Source organism: Corvus cornix, chromosome 1 (genome assembly GCF_000738735.6).
Source record: "Corvus cornix cornix isolate S_Up_H32 chromosome 1, ASM73873v5, whole genome shotgun sequence".
Classification (NCBI taxonomy): domain Eukaryota; kingdom Metazoa; phylum Chordata; class Aves; order Passeriformes; family Corvidae; genus Corvus; species Corvus cornix.
The window spans coordinates 63,179,702-63,203,923 of NC_046332.1; the positions used below are offsets into that span (position 1 = coordinate 63,179,702).

The following is a 24,222-nucleotide window of genomic DNA, read 5'->3' on the forward strand; positions in this document are numbered from 1 at the left end:
GGCTAAGACAAATGGGAAATTGACAATTAAATAGCTACTGTACATGAATGACCTAAAGCACTAAGAACACAAGGGAACTATACACTATGATTGGTATAGTTCACAATTTCATTAAATACTGAAGCAAGTAAATCATCTGTAAGCACAAATCCAGAAGGACATGGAAAAATGAATATAAAGAGATACAAATCTTCAAGCAGGCCAAGTATCCAAGGAATTGGACAAAGGACAACTATTTATGTTACTTAAAGAGGTAAAAGTTGGGGAAAGAAATGAGATCTGGAGGAAAAAGAAGTCTGTACATACGAAGTTTTTGAAAACAGTAGCAGAAAACTACCTGGATATCAGCCATGCTGGTATGTGAAATTTATGTACTCTATAAATATTTTTGAGGGACATCTTCTGAGGATTCTTTGATGTACAAGACTTGCTAAACCATGAGGGGTAAAGTTTACTTCAAATATGTCTTCTTGGTCTTGTTATGGTGATGGAAATTCTTTCTTCATACTTTAGTAAATAAGGAAACTGATGGCTTGGACCAAAATGTTGCCAAAAGTAAGCAGGTATAAGAAAAGCATCCATACCCAAATTACTCATGCCAGACCTCCTTTACAGTTAAGTGCAGGGAGCAGTTAATTTCATTCTAAGGTAGATCAGGTAAAATATTCCCTAAAAGTATCTGTTGCTCATCAGCACACCGTAAGAAATTCTTGCTCCATAGCAGGCATGCAAACTCCAACTGTGTGAAACCATATCCAGTGACTCTCACCCAAGCACATATGTTCCCAGTATGTGCTCTATTATACCCTCTCCCCCTTTTTTCAGACATCATCAGCTTCTGTTCCTTGAAACACCTATTACTCAGCCCACCCTTGTCAGAACCAGTCTTCCCAGACTTTTCACTATATAAACTTGGTTAATTTGTTTCTCCTGGCACAACTGCCCAGAGTTTGTCTTGCAGACCCATCATAGAGCAGAAACCTACAGCAGTTTGGTCTGTCAAGCTTGAGAAGATGTCATGAACCTTTTTAAGCTGATGGATGTTTTCTTTTGATTATTTCTAAGCCATTGGTATATGTAGATAAGCCACTTCAAGCTTTTATTGTTAATTCATATATTTGAAACAGGCATCATCAATTATTCTGCAAGGTATAAAACTCATTAAAAACATGTAATGGACTTTCTCAAGCAGAAGAAACTTCAGGAAATCTTTTTGGCCATCATCTTACTTAAAATTTAAATTCTGTTGGGTAATAGAACAGGTTTAATTCATGTAAAGTTCTGAGATGGTATTTACTTGTCTTTTGAAGCCAAATAAATTTTATCCATTTGTGTGATTTCTTATAACTCTAATCTCACTCTCCAGTACATCTAATTTGAAATTTGCACTGACACATAAAGAAGTACATAAGAAAATCTCTTCCTAGCATTGCCAGAGACCTGCCTTCTGATGCTGATAAAATATCACAGAGGGTCGGATTTCCTAAAGTTAGATTTCATCGGCTCACTTACCACAAATGGAAAGAAATAACTGCTTTAGAATTCAGTTTGGGTCACTTGATTAAGACATCTTCAAATGTTTTAGAATAAGATCAAACCTGAGGTACCTAACTTTAACATTACTGTTGCACTGAGGGCAGATTTAGAAAGAGAGCCTATCTGTATCAATACCCCAAGATAACTAACTCAGATACAGCAGTCTAAAGCCTGTTGGGATGAATGCCTCTGCCTGTGTCTCTATCCCTTCCCCTCCTAATTTTTAAGGCTTGACATATTTGCAATTACAGAAGCAAAGAATTTTAGTGATCTGTGCTAGAAAACAAATACAAGTTGGTAAATGTTGTGGTTAGTTGTAAAATATAGCTTCTTCCTAGCATAGACAGCTTCCTTTTTCATTTTTTATCATCCCACTAACTCAGCTTCCATCATGCTGTGTTTTTCTCAAGTATATTTTTTATTTTTTTCTCTGTTTTACACAGAGACATTTCGTCACTTGTGACTATGGCCCTTAAATTATAATTTTTACTTACGTTAAAAATAATCACTAAGTGTAGCAAGTCTTTCATATCTGTAAAAATTAAAATATTTCTGTATTTGGGCTTTGTGGAAGTAAATATTTCGCCTCCATTTGGATAACTTTAGAAGGAAGTGTTTGCGCAGATTAGGAAATCTGCAGAACATATTATAGTTCAAAGTGATTTTCTGCTTATGTATAACTGACAAAATGCAAATTTGCATATGGAAAATGAATAAATTAATGCGTAAAGTGTTAAAAGACAAGATAGGTTTCAAAAATCTGTTGAAGAATAAGATATTAACCTTTAAATGCCTTAAAATACTCACTGAATCTTGCTGATGAATCTTATCTGTATCTAGTCAATAATGAATTTTAAAAAATGAACATTACTTTAACAGAAATCAGCATATCTAGTAACAATAAAAGGAAATAAATATCACACTGATTGCTTCTTGCCTTTTGGTGTTTAGTTATTGCATTCTGCCTCTGCATTCAGCAGGGTATAATGGAAGGGTTTATTTCTTATGTGATTAAAGTCACAGCTGTTCCCACTTATTGGATTCCTTTAACCCAAAAAGTATATTAAAGGGTTGAGTCTCCTTTTTATAATGTAGTTTTCAAGTTCCTCAGACTAACACTGAGAGAAAAAATATCACTTCTAACGAGGTCCCTCAACAGTGCCTTCATTACATTCACATGATGATGATAATGTAAGGAAAGACTTGTATTCATCCCTGGAGTAGCCCCACTGCGTGGATGCTTTTTTTCTCACAACACTTTAGGACTATATTTTGTAATTCTATAGCAAACATAGCTGTACTGCTTCAATCTAAGTACAGATTTTTCTTTGTAATGTGACATATTTATTTAAGCCGGGGTAATGTACAACAACCTGCTTTAATAATGTGGGAAGGTAACAGATGCCAAACAATGTGTTATGGAGTGTAGCAAATTACTAAAGAGACTGTTACTTCTTGGTTAAAACTAAACCTTGCAACCAAGCTGGAGCAGCCAGGACATGTACTGGGGAAGCAGCACAGGCAAGATCATTTGTTACCACAGTTTGCAAGGTATCTGCAGGTCTGATCAGCAAAGATTTCTTTAGCTAAATACTAACATTCACACCATAAGCAACACACATTACATCACACAGAACTCTGGATAATGGCTGAAGGCAATCCATAAACAAGTTCAGTTTACAGTCATTATATTATTCTCTCAGGGTAGAATGGGGTAGTTAATTTAACTTGGAACACAGGAACATATTTTATGAGGGAAAACCATATATCTGTGCAACTTACTAATTTTGTTACATATTTCCTCCATAACAATTTAAAGCCATTTACTTTTTTCTTTTAACTTTAAGACAAAGAATCTGAAATCTACAGTTTTGAGTAACTTTTCATGCATCTGAAAAGCCTAAAAGTTTTCTTTTAAAAAATGAGCATAGACAATCAGGACATGCTTTCAGTCTTCCTGCTGTCACCACATAACCTACCCTGTATAAAGAACAATCAGTGTGAAAAAGACTTGGAGCAATCTTAGCAGTTCCCAGAAGCTGGGAAAGATGTCTTGGAAACCATGGCATAATTTAACATGGATGATGGGAAAAAGATCTGTCTTATTGCTGACTCATGCTCATTACAAGAAAGAAATGGCTTCCATCCAACACTCCCTCCTGGTGTTGGGCAAACACTTTGAATTGAAAAACTAAAAATCTTGATTGCTTGAACTCAAAAGTCATTCCTATATCCCAACTTTTTTTTTTTTTTAATTCCAAAATTAGAAGGACAAAGAAAGAAAATAAACCCCATTACTGACAATAAAAAGAGTTCCATATAAGTTTTCTAGAAGAATGGTTTTTTATGCAGTCCAACATCTGGAAGTGCATGCTGTATGTCTGCTGATACCTGAGTATTAGAATTGATTTTCATTGAAAAAATAAATATGTTCTGCTCATTTTCAAAAGGGTCAATGAAGGTCTGTCAGAGCAGCCCTTGGAAAACCACATTTGAAAAAGGTCTCACACATAAAATGGTCACTGTGCAAAACCCAAGAGACTCTTGTGTCAAATGAGGCTGGAAGAGGCTGTTGAACAGCTTCTAAACTTCAGCTAGGAATGACTGAGAAAGAATGAGAGTGATATAAAATTAAATGTGAAAATAAATCCAAGATAATGTTACCATTGAAGAAGATGGAACAAATCCTTCCCTGGCCTTGAAAATGTCATATTATTCTCAGGGGAGACCTCAAAGTGCTGTAAATTTGTCACTAACCACATCCTGCAGTTCAGGGACTAAAAAATTAACCCCACAGTTGCATGGAATTTACAACCTAAGAAATATTTCCCAGGTTTGTAAAACCCGTTGGTATTAGACTTTGGCCCAGATGCATCAACCAGAATATCAGTTCTAGCTGCACCACTTCTTATTCACAAATTTCACTCTTGGCTGTTCTGGCTTCATGTGTTGGGTGGTAAAGTGACCTGGATGAGTAACAACTAAGGTACAGCCAGAAAGAGTAATTGTGATAAATTCAATTACAATACAGGGTGATACAAATGTCTGTTAGTACAATTCTAAATGAAAGTCTACTTGAATCCAGTCATTGGGGTGTAGTAGAGAACTCTATAAGGACTGGTACGTTTTGGGTGTCCTGCACAGTCTATAAACCAGTTTTCTCCCACAACACATGCAAGAATATACCAGAGTCAAAAGAGTGTAGTAAGGAAATCTGTTCTCAAGTGTGCTGCAAACAACACTCATTTTGGACAATTTACAAATCCAGTGTTGACTAGATAAGGAGTACAGCTTCCTTTATATTCAGAAAGAATGCTTTCAAGGACAAATAGCCCCATGGTAAAGCACAAGAAAATGAAATGTCAAGTGCACCAGAACACAGGGAAAATCTAAGGGAACTAATCCCTGCTGCTTTTTAATATTGTATTACATTATTGCTATTGCTTTCATTTTTATGAAGCAGTAATATGGGGATCTACCACATTTGCTTAACCACCAGCTTATTGGATCACTTGTAGTTTCTGTAAACGGTTATGTAACTTATGATTTCATTGTTTCTTCTTTATGAAAAATATGAAAAGGAGTAAAGTAATAAAGTCTTTTCCATCACTGTTCACAGCTTAATTCATTTTAATTTAGGAGAAGAGGATGTAAAGTTCATTCAGTATGCTGCTTTTTTGATTTAATAGGTTTTTGCTCCTACTTAGCACTAAGGTATAGAAGTGTTCAGAATAAAAGGCAGAAAAGAATACAGCTACTAGCTCTTTGGGAGTTTTAGGTTAGTTTTGTGAGCTTAGATCATATGTAATCACTTTAAATTATTTATTTACATATCTGGCATTTTTTCTTTAAATCTTTACTATGTGCAATTTATATACATTCTTATAAAAGTGATGCCCAGAAAGCCACAGAGCTTTGTTATGTATTTTATAGCTTTTGCATTCTTGGGAAGCAAACAGCTACAGAAGCATCAAGGCAACAGAGAAAATGCCCTCTATTTCTCAGGAATAGTTGGATATCCAGCTCCTAAGATGCTTTCCTAGACCATGTCTGACATGCCATTTCCCTTCAGTCTGTTTTGATATTTCAAACCACCTAGTTCTGGGGTACTATTATTAGCAATAACTATTTTAAATGGAAATCAGACATTCAGCTAGAAGTTGAAGCAATAACAAGCAAACAAGGAACTTTTAAGTAATTATAAGCAAGTTCCAATAAAAAGTCTGTTTAAATACTAATTGAAATGAAGTATTTCTATTTTGGATGTCTAGTTCTACACATGTTATAGTCTCTTTTACAGTTTTTTATAGCTACTGAAGCACTATCCATAAGACAGATCATCAACCACTTCAAGTTGTACAACTCCATTCCTATCATCAATTTGGACAATATATACTTGATTATAATTGGCATGAGGGATTGAAGCACATTACAGAAAATAAAATTTTGTAAAATAGCATATGGAGTATATTATAACCTGTGTATTAGGGAACCAGTTTCATATGTCTTGCCCTTTCCTGTCTTTCTGCTCTCCCCTATGTGTTTCTCTCCATTTGACTCTCTTAAAGGCATGCACACATACATGTAGAAAAAAATGTTCACCCCCCCAGAAATGCTCCCCAAGCAACTCCTGTTTATTCTATACCCACAAAAAAGATTAGTTAGCACCTGCTGATAGTGAACAAAAGAATACAAGAACAGAGCAGTTCATATGGTACTTTATTGAACGTATTTTTCTTGAAAAATATAAAACTATAAAAAGAAGGGGGTTTATACCCTGAGGAGAGAGGTTTACTTTGCTTTTATTATGGATTCCTAAATTCTGTAGGGTTAATAATCTGGTTCCTTTCATTGAAATAGACTATGAAGCTCTCAGATTTAACACCATCCTTCCCTCCCTCCCTCTCTTTTTGTTATGAAAAAGGAAGAGATAGGTCTAAATTACTTTTCACCCAGTCCACACAAAGACTAAATTCAGAGATGAAATAGAACTGGGAAAGCTGCTGGAAAGAGTTTCATATTAATTATCAGAAAAGCAGATGGTTGCAAAAAGCCTCCTAAAATCCAATGTACTTGAGGTTTAATCCTTTCATGTCATCAATTATTGGCTACACCAAATGAATGATTAAAAAAAAGGAAAGAAAATGAGAAGACAGAACTGTGAAGTGGGACAAGTGAAAAGAGGTGTGATATAACTACAAACAGAGGTGAGAAGGAAGAAAAAAGTAGAAACATAGAAAGACAGTCAAGATATTTGTAGTAAAAGGATCAAAGAATAAGTACAAAGTGTTGAGAAGAAGGTGAGAAATGCTGTTGGGAACTGGGAAAAAAACAAGGGAAAAGGACCAATAATTGAATGAAGAAGTAAAATCGGCAGTGTTACAAGTGGAGCTAGAGTGAGAGGGCGGAGGAGATGAGTAGACAGAGACAAAAAAATCTTTAAAAAGGGTAAGTAAAATCAAGTAACACATCAAATAAAAAGGAAATTAATAGGCTTTAAATGAAACAGCTGAAAAGGAAGTAAAGGTAAAAGCATAAAAAAAGGACAGATATAGTGGGTACTTGTGCATAGCAGTAAGCATATTGCTATAATGTTTAATCATTACATTGTGAATAAGACAGAAGATGTTTATGGGACTCTATTTCAAGAAAAAATATCTAATAGGAAACTCTAAATACACTTCAATTAGAAGATTCTTGTCCAAAGCCATTTTTAACAGTTAGAACCTTCGTATTGTACTTCTTCTGTACTCAGCACTGGTGAGCCTGGATCTCCAAACCTGTGTCCAGTTCTGGGCCCCTCTCTACAAGAAGGACATTGAGGTGCTGGAGTGAGTCCAGAGAAGGGTAATGAAGCTGGTGAAGGGTTTGGAGCACAAGTCCTATGAGGAGCAGCTGAGGAACCTGGGGGTGTTTAGCCTGGAGAAAAGGAGGCTCAGGAGTGACCTTATCACTCTCTGCAACTGCCTGAAAGGAGGCTGAAGCCACCTGTGGGTTGGTCTCTTCTCCCAGGCAACTAGTGACAGGACAAAAAGTCATAGCCTCAAGATGTACTGGGGAGGTTCATGTTGGTCATCAGGAAGAATTTCTTCACTAAAGGTGTGGGAGCATTGGAATGGATTGCCCAGAGAGACAATGGAATCACCATCCCTGAAGGTGTTCAAGAAATGCTTGGAAGTGGCACTTAGTGCTGTAGTCTAGTTGATGAGGTGGTGTTTGGTCAAAGTTTGGACTCGGTGATCTTGGATCTTAATGATTCTGTGATTCTGTGAGACTAGAGTAGCCAAATTGTGCCAGAGGAGGTTTAGATTGGACATTAGGAAGAGATTTCTTCACAGAAAGTATGGTCAAGTATTGAAATAGGCTACACAGGGAAGGAGTGGAATTGCCATCTCTTGAAGTGATTAAACATTTATAGACGTGGTGCTTATGGACATGGTTTAGTGGTGTAGTTGACAGTGTTGGGTTAATGGTTGGTCTTGATCATCTTAGAGGTCTTTTCCAACTTTCATGATTCTCTGGTCTCCTCCGTGGGCTGCAGGGGAATCTCTGCTTCTGTGCCTGTAGTAGCTCCTCACCTCATTCACTGACCTTGAAGTTGCAGGGTTGTTTCTCCTCCATTTTCTTTCTCCCCATCAAGAAACACACTGTTGTACAATACTTTGCCCCTTCTTAAATTTATTTTCCCATATACCTATACAGCTTGCTACTGCAACCTATACAACAGACAATCAGTGCTCAAGGAAATTTAATATCATGTTTCATTCTTTAATAATGTGCATGGCTTCCCCGTCCTTGTTGATAACCACTATTCCTTTTCTCTCCCTTCTGAAGCCAAAGAGGTACTGAAGATATCTCCATGAGAAAGGCAAGTAGGACGAAAAAGTCAGAGACCAAAAACCAAGCAGAGGGATGACTGAGCCGACAGCATTGCTAGGTGAGAGGAAAACTGTTAGGACCCACAGAATAATACTTCAAGAAGCTATTGGTATATGGGTAGTTTTCATTGTTTTGGATAATTTAGAAGAAGAAATTGACAGTGGGTTACGTGCACTGAGTATAAGTGACAAGGGTTTGGCCACTTTGAGGGGAGTATGGGGCTGTCTGGTACTGAGCAGAGCCAGTTCCAGCCTTCTCCAACAGACTGACTGCAGGGCACAGCCAAACTCCTTATTGGTACCAGTGACAACTCTGGGAAACTGAATGCAAGAAACTTTCAAATGATTCACAGAAGAGTGGTTGAATAAAAAACAAGAGTGATAAACAACTCAAGGTCAGTGGAAAAGGAGGATGGTGAGGTGCTCCATGTGGCAAAGCAGAAATGTCCTTAAAGCTCATGGAGAAGAACGGGGAGAAGCAAGTTGTTCCCCTTCAACACAAAGACGACAACACAGGAGCACATTCCTTAACAAGAGCCTGAGGAGAGCTCATGCTGGAGCAGGCTCCTCTTGAAGGATTGCAGTGCATGGAGAAGATCCACACTGGAGCATAGGAAAAGTATGAGGAGGAAGGAGTGGCAGAGAGGATCTGTTCTGAACTGATTGCACTTCCCCCATGAACAAAAGGAAGTTGAGTCCTATAGACTGCAGGGGGAACGAATTTAAGCATATGATGACAGCTGGTAAGTGCTCTACCTGTCCTTTTATCAACCCACAAGTTGTTTTTTGATTTTTTTTTTTTATTTTCCTCCCCCTGTCCTGTTAAGGAAGAGGAGTGAGAGAGCAGCTTGGTCTGGAAGCTGACCAAGATCAACCCATCATACAGTTACCCAAGTGGCATGACTACTTCTGTATTCCCACCCTTCCCGTGTGAGCATGCCTGCTTGATCTCATGCTGGGTAGGTAAATGCATGTAGTAGAGATTAAGTATTTAGATACAGTTCTCCTCTGCTTTATATTATACATAGTATTCCAAAACTTTTTTTACATATACAAGGCACATGAAAAATGTATCTGACTCCATGCCCACTCCTCTCCCACACCTGAAGGTGAATTTATCCCCTTTTTAAGAATAATATTTAAAGCTGATTGCACAGTTAGTGAGTAATGACAAATTTGGAGAAGTAACATGAAATTTTAAGCCTGATTCTCTATTTCTTTGTCCATAATGTGATGAAATGCACCACAGCAAAGAAGACAGACCACAGGGAAAGTGGAAAGGCAGCTTCCCTTCTTTAGCCGCAAGCTGTGTTTTTCAATTAGATACCATAAAAGGATCTATATGAATCTGAATGATAACACTATTAACACACTGCTAAATTAAAAATTATTTATATTGGTCATCCTAAATGCAAGCACAATATTTTTAACCCACTGGGGGAAGAAAGACTGTCTTTTTTTAAAATGTGTTCAGCCTAATCCCTGGTCAGGGACTCTACAGATTACCACAATTCAAATGTTGAATCATAATAATTATGTTAGAGAATTAAAAAACAGTATTGGGACTAATTTTGTACCCTTCCACTTGAAAATCCAGGCTCCCTTAGTTATCTTTAGTCAAGCCATACAAGACTCAGAGGGAGTCATAAAAAGAACTAAAAATAACCTTACATAGCTTTTCTAGGCATAAAAATGTCACACTTCAACCTCAGAATCTTCCTGGGACAGAAGTAAATTCTGTGTCTGTTCTACTTGGACAATGAAAAATTTCTTTTCTAAAAACTTCTTTTTAGAATTAGGTTTTATGTACAATTAAATGCATATAATTGTCTTTAAACTTTGTGTGGGCTCGTAAATAACCTGACAGTGCAAGCAGGTGTCAGGAATGGATGCACTAGTGGAATGAGTCTTAAGGCAGCACAGTGGCAGATATTCATAAGGCCAAGCGCAAGTGGGGCTCTTCAGTAGGAGTGTGTAACTCAATATGTTTCATAGTAGACCTCAGATCCTAACTGTGTTGACTTTATTCATCATACTTAAACTGATTTTACATGAAAAAGGAGGATGCTTTTATGTCAAGCTATGACAGCCTCTATGTAAAACATCTCAAAGCTTGAACAGAACAACAATGTGATTTATGTTTCCTAAAGATAAACTTTTGCTTTCTCCACATAAGGGCTGTTCACCCTAGTTTTCTGTTACTAAAAGTCCTTTGAAGTAGTGGAGCTATGGCAACCAAAAATGTTAATGATGAGAAAAATTAATTATTACTCCTTAGTGGAGTACATATCCTGAAATTGCCAAAATTACTATGCCCTCAAGATGGAATATTAGGAAGCACTGAAAAATGAACGTATTCCTTTTTAAAGGCAAATTATGTTGTAATGTTATCTATTGATCAACATTAATAACAATTTTCATAGTCATGAAAAAGTAGTCTAGAACCATTTACTTGAAAAAAAATTTAAAAAGCAAATCAGAAGGGAAAGGTTGGACAGAAGAAGGTGAACAATATGACTTTGAAGGATGATCTTATGCTAGTAACACAAAACAAGAAATATTTCATACATTTATGCACCATGGCAATTTTATAAACTTCTGTTCTCCTTTTCACTGTATTTTGTACCTCTCAAAATGAATTTATATTCTTCAATTGTTCTTCATTTTCATTTTGAAAGAGACAGAGAATTTCTTGCATGAAAATACTCCACAAAGAATACCAGGTTTAGCTTCATGATAAAGACATTTTCGAATCAAACACAATTATTATAATGTGATCCATATTAGATTCTGGTACTTTTACATCTTGATTAGCATCAAATTTCTTGTACTGAAGAGTTTTATTCTGCCAGTTATAAATTAACAATTATTATTGTGATGGGTCTTATGATCCCATACATAACACACACAGTAATACAAATAAGCATGTTTCTTTGGGCTGAATAGAAAATGGGTACTTTATACACCTTGATAGATTCTCGCCCTGCCAAGGTTAATAGAAGTACTTAGAATCTTTATATCATATAAAAATATTGAGATGGGAGGTGTGTTTTCTAGCAATCTTCTTCTTAAAAAAAAACCCAAACCCACACCTAAACCAAAATCTACAGCAGTACACATTAGGTAGGTGATATTCACAGAAAGGTTTGAATGGATTATTTACATACAGAGCACTGCATTTACACTTTGGTTTTCAATTTCCCTGGGCTTCAATGTCTTTTCAGTGTGCTTTGGGGCTTTTTGTGTGTTTGTGGAGCTTTTTTGTTCCTTTGTTGTTGTTGGGGGGTGTTTTTTGTGAAAGAAAAGTCTTAGTAATTTGAAAAGAAAATGAATGCATGCAACATCCTTGAGGAAGAATATTTGAGTACACTTTGTTTTTGAAACTTTGAAACTGTAACACTCTGAGACTTTCTTCAGGTTTGTTTTTTTGTTTTTTTGGTTTTTTTTTTTTGGTTTTTTTTTGTTTTTGTTTTTTTTTTTTTTTTTTTTTTTTTTTTTTTTTTTTTTTTTTTTTTTTTTGTAGATCCCGGGAATTAGGCAGTCCTGAAAAAACGGAAGTCCTGATTTTATAACACCTTATTACTTATAACAATTTCCATCTATAAAAAGGGAATACAATCTTAGCGTCTACAGAATAGATATGTTTGGGGTTTTTTTCAGTTATATCAGGGCAGTGTATTGCATTAATTTTGAAATCTTATGCCACAGTCATAATGAATATACTCTACAGTCAAAGCTGCAACAATTAAAAGACTGGTAGGTCCAGCACTTTCATTGAATCCATTAACCTTAATTTGCTGTTTGACTTGGTGCTGACTTGTGGAGGAGATTATAGCTAGAAAGATGTGAAAGAAGGTGAGAAAAGTAAACTTTTATATATATATACATATATATATATATACACATATATACACACGTATGAATTTATTAATCTTACTCCTACAAACACCCTTCCTAATGTGTGCAGCTTTCCACCACTGCCAAGCACCTGCATCTAAAGATCTAATCAACTGGAACATATATTTAGTTTTATTCAATTTGCAGGGATACCATGGGGATCAGTTTATCAGAAATTGTTCATTGATTTTCATAATTGACATGCTTTCTCCAACTCATGCAAATGGTAATTACATTACTAGTGGCTTTAGTATTTTGAACTACTTTGTATAAAAGAAAACATGATAAATAAATGAACAATAGCACTATTTAAAACTGGTATTACTTTGGCTCTTTTTCTTGACAGGGATAATACAGCATGAATCATTGCAAGTATCTGAAAACAGTGTATACTTTAGCTATCTGTCTAGAGGTAAGATTATGTTAAAGTCAAAAGTGCCTTGACTTATTTGCTCACAAGTATGAACTTTTAAAGGCATATGTGATATCCTAGGGTGTTTTCTTGGCTTTTATCTGCCAGCTGACAGCCCATGAGTCACCACTGGCTTTGTTTGACCTATCAGCTGCTGACACTGAAAATCTTGTGGGCAAACAGGAAAAAAACTCAAGAATATATTTTTTGTATGGTTGAAATCCTTATAGTTCATCTGAATACTCATTATTACTTCAGATTCAGTTGTTACAGAACAACAACAACAACAAGACAAACAGAAAATAAAAAATCAGTACTGTTTTAGGAAAAAAAAGTTTTATAGTACAAAGCAGCTTCTTGTTCTCTTGATGATCCCTGGAATGTGTTTCACCCAGTTCTACATATGAGATTATTTAACTGGCTGTTTGTGAGCTGTTTAAAGACACGATATCTCCATGCCTAGTCTGTGCCTCTGGCATTGTCGTATCTTGCATCCACTCCCCCTTTAAAGTATTCTCTGTTCCTGTTTTTCAAGGCTTCTGCCTTCCTAATAGACCTGTATTTCTCTGTACTAAACCACCACATTAGAGTTATAAGTGTATCATTCTGAAAAAAATAGTTACTTGCTTCTCCTGTTAAATGTAAAACTATGGTTCTGTCATACAAACATAAACAGAAAAAAAAAATCAACAAACAAACAAAAAACCAATAAAAAAAAAAAACAAAAAAACCAAAAAAACTCCAAACAGATTAATCTTAGCTAAAAAGTTACAAATGAACCATGTAAAAATTAAGTTACTGGGTTTTGAAAGATGTTCGGGCAAAGAAAATCTGACAAGCCTCATTCCTGAGGCCTTTCAGAAGCCATACAAAGACTGCAGCCTGTTACTTAGTGTCAATATTGTATTACTTGTCTACCTGACTCCACAGCCTTAAATGAAGTCACCTCCATTTAGGAGTTGCCGAGGGAGTTCAGTGATGTTCTCAGTGTCTAGCAGTGTCTAACATGTCCATGCACAGGGGAATATCTGGTTCCAGCTAGTTAACTATCTCCTCATTACTTCAGGAACTGAGCAGTTTCTGATTTGGTCTGTGGTAGCTATGTAGTGCTTAGTACAACTGCCTCAAATAGGAATTTAGTATCATTTGGTATATCCTGGACTATCAATCTTGTTATCTACCTATCAGTGTAGAGCAGTATGGTGAGCTGACCTTGGCTGGCCATGAGGTGCTCAGCAATTCTCCCTTTCCTCAACAGGACAAGGGAGAAAATACAACAAAAAGCTCATGGGAAAAATAAGGACAGGGAGATCACACTGCAGTTATTGTCACAGGCAAAACAGATATGACTAGGGGAAGATTATTTTATCGCCAATTAATAATGGAGTAGTATAATAAGAAAATAAGAACAAATCTAAAAACTCAGGTTCCCCCAGCCCCTACCTGCTTTCTAGTCTCAACTTCACTCTGGATTCTCCTACCTCTTCCTCTTTCAGCTGCTCAGGGAGATGAAGAATGGGAGTTATGGACAGTTCATCACAGGTTGTCTCTTCTGCTCCTTCCCCATCACACTCTTCTCCTGCTCCAGCATGGAGTCCCTGCCCTAGAACGCAGTCCTGCACCAGTGCGAGCCCCAGGGGCTTACAAGTCATGCCAAAAAATCTGCTCCTACGTGTGCTCCTCTCCACAGGCTGCAGCTTCCTTCAGGGCACTTCCACCTGTTCCATCATGGGCCCCTCCTTGGACTGCAGATGGATATCTGCTCCACCATGGACTGCCACGGGCTGCAGAGAAACAACTTGCACAGTCATGAGCTTTCCAAGGGGCTGCAGGAGAATCTCTACTCTTCCTTCTCTCTTCTTAACTGACCTTGGTGTCTGCAGGGCTGTTTCCCTCATATTTCCTCACTCCTCTCTCACAGTTGCTGTTGTGCAGTGTTTAATATCCCTTCTTAAGTATGTTATCATAGAGACACTATTGATGTCACTGATAATCTCGGCTTTGGATCCCTCTTGGAGCTATCGGAAACTAATTCTGTCAAACATGGCAGGACAAGCTTCTCCCAAAAGTCGCTTTTGCAACCCTCCCACTACCAAAACCTTGCCACATAACTTGGTTTCAAGGAGCAAAAGTTTCCATAGACTCTGCATCATATCTGCCAGTGTCAAGGACATGTCCCAGATACACCAGGTCATCTTAGTTAGGGCTTGACGCTTGCAGTAGGGCAATCATACAAAGCCTATAGGCAATATGAAAACTCTTCAGCTGGCCAAGCATATTTGATGCTGAGACAAGTAACTCAGGAAGCTCAGTTGGCTCCGCTGTTGATTAGAAGCTTAGTTCACTTGCCTTAACTTTGGAGACTACTGCCATTTTAGATACTCTGGGGAAACACAAGATGTCACAAGATAGTTGCCAGATATCATAAAGGATGCACAGAACCAATGTATTTGATAACCAGGAGTTGAGGCTAATCCTGGAAGATTTGAATACTGTAGGTGCCTTGAAATTAAAAGAGATATATTTCTCCTCTAGTTTTGGTTTTGGTTTTGGTTTTGGTTTTGTTTCCTTCTCCATCTCCCCCTTCCCCAATACTTAATTACAACACTAACCTGATTAGAATTAGAAGAGGTTATACATCTTTTCCATTTTAGAAGACTCTAACCACCAAGTCATAAAATCAGGCTTACATATGCCTAGTTAATATTTAATCATCTTATGCATAATGGAGCATCTTTGGCAGAAGGAATTGAGAGGATACCTCTCTCCTGGGTAATCTTCAGACTAATAATTAGTTAATCTCAATGGAAATGGAGTCTCAGGTCCTTGAATTCAAGAACAAAGAGAGCCTGTGTCTGTCATGTCCTTCATGATCGCTATCATCATGATGCTGTTGAACGAAAAGGTGCGAAGACCATGTTTTTTAAAGAGAAACAAGGAACAAGCTCAATATTTGACCCATGGCAGGTGGTCGAAATTTTCCTAGGCATTACTAGCTTGCACAAGCGTGTTTCCCTCTCTGCAGTGAGTTTGCTACAATAATACAATATATAGAAAATAATGAGGTTTGAAGGGATGGACTGCTCTTGAGCAACTTTGCGTGTTAGGAACCAGCAAGTTAGATCAGTAATGAATGACATTTCTGTCAGATACTCTTTTTTCTATCATATTTTTATTTTATGCAATATATGGGGGGAAAGACTTTTCATATGAAATTTCCTTTGTGAGTCTCCAGACTTACTAACAGAAATTTATTCAACATATTACTTTGTTTGAAGACACTGGCAAAATATAAACTGGTTTGTAAAACAACACATCAAACCTTTAAAATCCTTTTTCATTCCTTAAATATAATCTTGTAACCTAGTTTTCCTAATTCTTCAGTGTCTAATGTACTGTGACTATTTGCATCTGCAGAAAATTAGTGTACAGTGGAAGAAGCATTGTTTCATCTTCATCTGCTAGTGCCTAATTTGTTTAGGAATGAAAAACTACAAGAGACAAAGAGAAGATTATGTTCCTTCAATCTGGTTCTGTAGTATCTCCAAAGAATTTGTATTAGATCTTGTAATAATGGATGAGAAGACTCGAGAAACATTAGTCAAGATTGTCAACATGCAAGGAATCACCAAGGCAAGGTATTATATCCATATTTCATTAAGATAAAAATAGTTCCTTCACACTAAAAACTTGTGAAGATTGATTACTGGAGGAAAACTTCTTTATGAAAGAGATTTTCAGAGGTATAAACAATTTTATGCTTCCAATTCCTATTTACTTTTAATAGGAATTGGGTGCCTGGCTGGTCTTTGTGTCTTGTAAAAGTTGTAAGTGGTGGTTGCTTTTTTTCCCTATCCTACTGTCCAGTCATGTCAATAAAATTTGTCATTCTTATAATCAATCCAGGTAATTTTTGACAATTATTGACTCTTGAGCTGCCATATATTTTTTAAGATTGCTATAAGAGTATTCCATGTAATCAACAGACTCATCTAACTCTAATAAAGAATCTTTTAGTGACAAGAAACATATGAAATGTATATTTTAATCTAATCTGCTTTAATGTAATCCGGTACTTCTGAGAAAGATTGCTTTCTGGCCATTTACTGACTTCATTTCCTATTTATGAATCCAGAATAGTGGTGAGCAAGAAATAAAATCAAGATACAGAATAGATACCAAGTTCAAAGGATTCAAAGACCATGAAAACTCCAGACTCAAGCGATAGAGAGGAACCAAAAATTAGAGTAAAACAGACCACATTGTTGCGTAGCAACATAGAAGGTGCTACTAAGTGGCATAACTTTTTTAATCCCCAATATCCGGAAGAGAATATGCAGGGAGCATCTTTTCTTCAGCACAACATTAATTTCCATTGGTTTTTCTGTGACCATACATGAGACAGACAGTGAAAAAAAGGAGTCAGCAGTCACTGATGTCACACACTTTTAGTCAACAGGTCAAAAGGGATGTAGATGAATTAAAAAAAAATATTTAAAAATCAATAATCTGAGATTAGACCAGGATTGTTATTTCCCTTTTTATCCCTTCTTAATTAATAAGAGGAATCTTTGTGAATGACACAATGATTTTGCCCCAACAGGTGGTTGGGTTTTTTTGCTTTTGTTTTTGTTTTTCCCTTAGATGTTACCTCACTCTTAAACACTGTCCAGAAGGCAGCTTGCTTCATGATAAAACAAAAACAAACAAACAAAAACAAACAAAGAGAAATCCCCACATTCTGTTTAACCAAATACATTTAATGCCTTCTAAAACTAAGATTGTAAATGATGATCTAATGCAAAGGAAATCTGTGAAACACATAGGTCCCCCAAGAGTATAAATATGAGAAAAGAAAAAAGGAACCAGGTGTACAAGCAATTGGTCAGTTACTGGACAATGAAGGAACACAGCCCTTGGACCTGGGTAAAACTGGTTTTAGTAATAATAAAGAGAGCACACAACAAGCCTTCAACATATATAAAATGCAGTAAGTTTTGATATAACAGGAAAATTTTAAAACCATGTAGAAAGAGCAAGTAAGTGACAATGTTAACAAAGAGAAAGAAACTCAGGCAGACCTTGTATGAGCAGAGAGAAGCCATTAAAGTTAACAATACACTACTCTCAGAAAGGAACATGGGATACAAGACACTGTAACCTCCCGTTTTCTCTCTAAAGAATTAGAACACACAAGGACAGTGTAAAGGTCAGAATAACAACAAAGACAGGCATAAATTCTATAAAGTCTCTGTATGGCATTACTGAAAATTAGATATAACTAAATAAGTGGATAACTTGGAGTAGAATCATTATCATCCTTCTTATTAGATTAACAATTCTTTGATTAGGCTATTAAGGTTTTAGTTAGACTAATGCTAAACCCTTGGATTTTTATATAAAGTGTATTCTTTGTTCTTACCTAAATTTCATGTGATCCGGTTACTTGCATGAATATATTTGCTTTTAAAATTTGTGAGGCAACATCTGGGATTTCATACATAAGAAACTTTATAATCTTAAACAGTTGGATAATAGAAATTCAATGAAAGAAGTACAAAATGCAAGGTCCCAGGAACTTCTGTTGTTAGGCAGAAACACATCAGCTGGAGACACCTGGAAAGTAAACAACAGCAGTCACCTTAAGGAATCATAGTATGATGATCCATCCTTTACATGATGTAACTATTAAAAAACCCCTAAGATAAATTAGAGGTACTTCCAGTAATTGTAGAGAATACTCAAGACATTTCACAATTTACTGCTGAGACCAAGTCAGAATAAGTTACACTGTCTGGTCATCTGTTTAAAATGAAAATAAACTGAAACTTGAAGTAAAGAAGACTAGCAAGTGAGTCTATTTTATGAGAGAAAATAATAAGCCATTTCAACATAACACTGTCTGCGTTATTAATTGTTGTCTTCCCTGATGGGGGAGACATTCAGAATTTTGCCAGGAGAAAAAAGGAGGCGAATGGGACTTCATGCTTCTCAGTGTCCAGAGAGGTGTTTATTAATTCTTATCTAAGGAGTACAAGCCACTGGCATGGCCTAGACATAGCACAGAGCAGAGAATGCAGCAAGAAGGCAACTTATCAAAATTTCACTGCCTTTTTAAAGGTAAAGTACCCAATGAAAACTTAAAACACAAGATATTTTCACTTTTTTACCAATGTCCAACAAATTCCTAAATCACATAGACAGGAACTGCGGAATTCTGTATCCAATCATCCCAAACTACTTCTACTGCAGAATATGGAGTAGTAGAAGAAGAAGGTTTGGAGAACAACAACAATCCTCCATTTTGATGTTTTTTGTTTTTATCTATTTACTATGCAAATAGACCTAAAAACTCTAAATTTTTCACCTTGTGATAATCTCACATAGTATTCTGTCACCTAATTCACACCATTGTAGATTCGAATTCTTCCCAGAGGCTAGGCAAATTTTCCCATGGACAAAGGCCAAAACCAGTACTGTCCAGGGAGGTAGAACCCTTCAAAACAGGCAGAGAAATATTCTCTGCACTCTGGGTTTCTACAGAACAGAACAAAGACATAGATGAGTATGATTGTCCTTTATAAACATTCGTGAGGTGAAACACATTGGGGGAAAAGCTATTTTTTCTAAAAACAGTGGTGGCCAGAGGAGAAAGTAATATAAAATCTGTAAGTTCACATTTGAAATTAGGACCTTTAGAGATGTAATGTTGTGGGGAAATCTTACAGTAAAGGTAAGAAGAAAAAAACAAAACAAAACAATTACTGTCTCAATATGAAGTATGCAAAGTAATGGTTACTGTTGCAGGGAAGTGACTTCATTGCCAAAAATTTACTTCTCACCTCTGTTTTTTATAATGGTAAAAACAGTTGCATTTTGTCCTACCAATACATTCAATAATTTCTGTAAACATTTCAACAGCACAGAAAATTTTAGATGCAATGGAATCTGTACTATCTGGCTTGCAGATAAGATATGTATTATACAAACTTGGCAACATTCAAAATATTTCATACATATATAAAAAGCAACACCATATTTCTATGTGATTTGAGAATTTGTTTCCTATAAAACTAACAGAGAGCTGAAAGGAAGCTCTTCTCTGTTTCCCACCTAATCACCTACCTATTAATATGACAGTAGAATTGATTTGGTTGTCACAGAATCTTAAAATATTTACTGCAAAGCAGTCCATATAGTTTGCATTCTACTGGTGAGAAAAGGGCATTCTGACATCTCAATTAAACCTATGTTCAAATCTCTATTAAGCCCATAGAAAAGATTCTTAACAAAAAATAAAGATCTTTCAAAAAGTTTAAATTTGTAATATCTCTACGTTCATGCATGATTTTTTTTCTCCTAACTGTAGAAGGATAATAGCGTTTGTATGCTACCACCACATTCTGAAGCTACTTTAAATAATATTTAAGATATTCATCTATCCTAAATAATGAATGACTGTTTTCCAGAGAGCTTCAAAGTATACTAGATATAGAGAAGTCAAGAGGTTAAGACACATCTCTTAAATCCTGTCAGAATAACAATAGAGAATGTAGGAATGGCAGCTATTCAGTGCCAGTAAGACTTTTTTATTCACTTCACAATTTTTTTAGTTGTATTAAATGCTGGCTTCTACTTTGTTATTGATAGCAGTGTAAGATTTCTATTAATTCTAGCAGTTCTCACTGGAAAGTTTCTTCATATGTCTAAATTTGCATGGAAAACATTATGCCAAAGTCTATGAAATTTAAATTATAATTATGTTATAAAAATGAAATTAATGTTTGTCATAACATTATAACTACTGTATACCTGTGTGTCTGTGTGCAACCCAAATGCATTTAAGCCAATTCCTTAAGTATTCCTAAGCAGCTATACAGCTACTCTCTGCATAGGTGAGACTATGGATAGATTTGAAATGATGCACCAACTTCAGGCAAGAGGATTGATTCCTACCACTATATCCACCACTGCCTTTACAATTAAGCACTTGTCTAATGTTTCCAGGTGAATATTTCAGACAGTTCTGGAGATGCCCCTAGGCAGCTCCTGCTGTGCTTAGGCCAAGTGGAGACAAAGTTTCTGTCCTTATGTACTACAGAAATGTTAACTAACATGCTGGATGGAGAATCTGGTCACCCCAAGAATTTCAAACATCAGTTTCTGATGTAGAATTTAATAAACTATATGCAGATAATTTTTAAAAGCCTGTAAAAATGGTTTCTACAGATGCCAGAGTGGTCATGTAGGACTGGATTTTGTGCAGTTAAATCCACAGGTATTTTGTACACAGTGTAAGATAATAGAAATTGTTCATGCATACCCTGAAGTGACCATGCAGGATCATGAGCCAGCTGGATTATAAGGGTTTGGCAAAAGTTTGAGGTCTGTCTCCTGAATCATGCAACAGAGAGACTCTGGTAACCATCCAGACAGCTACTGGCTGTCATATTCAAGATGTTTGATTCCCAGTGGGAGTATTACACTATGTAAGGTATGCCAAACCTTTTAAAATGCTTTTTTAACAAACACTCCACAAGTCTTTGTGCTACATTATAGACAGTATAAAATGTCTTGCACAAGAGATGAGTATTCAACAAGAATGAAAAACTGTTAAAATAGAATGAGTATAAATGGAATAGTTAGAAATATGACTGGACGTTCACTTTTCCGCTGGAGGTTGCATAAAACATGTTCATTTTAAGTGAAAACCTAGACAATTTTGTTAATTGTATGTTTTGTCATTGTCTTGCTGGAATTAGGATTTATCAAACTAAAGGAATTAAGACCTCAGAACATTTTTATATGCTTGAACCTTGTATTTTTGTGTTCCTTATCATATCTTACTTAAGTTGAATAATTATCAGTTGCAGAAATTACTAATTGAATTTTATTTTTCAGCGCAATGCTCAAATTCTCAGTGTTGTCAGGTGGTGTTATATTTGTTGACTGCTGAATCATAGACCTGCTTCAGAATTGCTGATGTACTTTTTCATTATGAATATCCACGAAAGAACACATTTGCATGGATAACAATGGCTCGGTTTCCATTCGTAGTGTATATTGTAGTTACAGATTAGTTTATTAAAATGGCATTGGAAATGAATAGTAAGAATAAAACCTTTACATAGGATTTATTTTACTTTCTAAGTAATTTAGGTAAATAATTACAATAGTATTTTCCCGTTTTAAACACTGCATTCTGACACAAGTCATGCTTATCATTTTAATTTCAGTAATAATGTCCTCATAAATAGATTCCCAAACATTGTCAGAAGGAAGAAACAATAAGTTATTGTTAAAAACGGTGATGAGTAAATAGAATTCAAGGAATATCCTCAGTGTCATTTTCAGCTACATTGTTGCCATGATCTATGAAGCTTTTCTGAATTTTCATCCTTTTCTTCAAAGGTTATACCTTTTTTTTTTTTTTTTTAATTGGGAATTGGTGATCCTGGGTTTGATCACTTGAATAAGTTACATATTTTCTGTAATATAGAATACTATGTCTTATATTAATTTTTTTCATCAACTACAGTCTGGAGGACTAAGAGAGAACAGTACAGCTTCCTGATAAGAACAAAACTTTCTTTCATTTTCAGTTTGTGACATAGCTTGGATATTCCAACTTGTCCAGTGATGCAAATACAACACTACTTTAAATACTTGAGAAGACTTTTGTTTCTTAGAAAACGTATGTATAAAGCTCTTTTAAAAGTAAATAAAATAAGAATAGAATGACTCCTAATAAGAATGATGACTCACCAGAGTAAAAAGGATGGGGACACCAATGCCTTGACCTGATAGTCACAGAATTTTAATTCACATTCAGATGTTATTTATCGGCACTTAAAAGTCATACATGTAGTACGTTTTATACCTTAGACTCTCTCCCAAGTGTTGTTTTCCTTATATTGTTGAAGAAAATATTTACTTTCAAGAGATTTAACCCAACTTTTCACAGTCTTGATCCTCTTGCTTTTCAAAAAAACTTTAAATGCTGTGTCCCAGATGGCTATTCTATGAAAAATGATAATCATAAGTTTAAATGGGCAAGCGAATCCCATTAAGTGGACAAGTCCCATGGAAGACACGGGAAAATATGTGTAGCTAACCACCAGCATAATCGGATGTAATTGCTTTAAAAAACAACATTCCCTTATAAACCATAGATGCTGAATTTGTAGTCTGAGATATAGATGTAGCCAGGGAGTTAATTTCTTTCCATGTCTGTGACATCATTGTTGTTTGTTATTGTTGGAGAATGTGTGTTATTGCGTGGCCTAAAAATATATATTTGTACAGCTCGCATACCCATGAAGAGGCAAAAAGCTCACAGCCTTTTTCATGCTGTTGTGTATTTTACATCATTTTGAACACTCCTACTGAGACAATTTATTGCTTGTCATAGACTTCCCTAGTAAATTTTAGTCTGTGATGTTTAATCCAACAGTTCTTTGTCTCTCTCTGAACCTGAGTGGGATGCAGGTGCCTGAACATTGGCATCCAGAGACATTTCAGACACCCATGAGTATACTTATTGATCTCTATCTGCCTCACTACATAGATAGGAATCCCCTAATCTTTCTGTACAAGGTTAATGACTCAGACTCCTAAGACACAGCAAACTGAACTAGACACGTATGAGTAGGGAAATTAATTTCTCTCTGAAAGTCAAAATATCTCCATCCACTTGAAGGTACCAGCTTCACATATTACTGAGGAAAACCATCCTTCTAACTGCAATTAATCTGGGCAGTGTTGATTTTTTTAAACCCAAGAAACTACATAGAAAATTAATGATACAAAAAACCATTTATGGATGATGCTTCAATGCGTTCACGTATCTGCATCGCTGGTTGATTGCCCACAATTTTCTTTAATCCTGTTAGCCTCATGTGAAACATGGAGTTCAGTATCTGAAAGAATGGGGCTGCATGTACAAATCCACAGAGGCCCCAGTGAAACATGTTTCTTTATCCAAAGTGGCTATCCTGCATTTAAACCTTTAAATATTTAAATGCATATTCATTTCAACCATACATCTTCTCTACAGCAAGAATGTTTCTCACAATGTTTTCACAGTTTTTCTACTCTGGTTTTTTTTAGCCAGTCACTTCTGAGTTTAGCATTTAAATCTCCATTAAATATGTTGGTAAATACCAACATCCAGAAACACTTTGTGAGTCCCACAGTAAGGTTCATCTTTAGCCATGATTTATGCACATTATGACCCAAGCACACATTATTCCCCAATGTCTTCCAAAAGCTTCTTCCAATTCTTTCTCATACAGAAATTTATCCACGTTGTCAGAGAAGAAGGATTACTACACTGGAACAAATCCATCAGTTTGGACTGGCATGGGAGAAGGGCCTCTGGAGGTGCTGTGGCACATTTTTTCCCTCAGAATACAGTGCACTGTTTTAATCTTTAATGACAATGAAGAGATTTATTTATTATTTTAAGTTTTCTGTCTTGGAGATGATTTCAAAATGGAC

The 24,222-nt window shown here is 36.0% G+C and overlaps 1 long non-coding RNA gene across 2 annotated transcripts in view; it reads right to left on the minus strand.

Moving 5' to 3' along the window:
- Positions 1 to 17,442: 17,442 nt before the first annotated feature.
- The window catches only part of LOC109145467, a 45,346-nt gene continuing 38,566 nt past the window's right edge, over positions 17,443 to 24,222 (minus strand). For both annotated transcript variants that reach the window (XR_002046850.3, XR_002046849.3), the window contains exon 3: positions 17,443 to 18,339. This is a non-coding gene — a long non-coding RNA (uncharacterized LOC109145467). The remainder of the gene's footprint in view (positions 18,340 to 24,222) is intronic.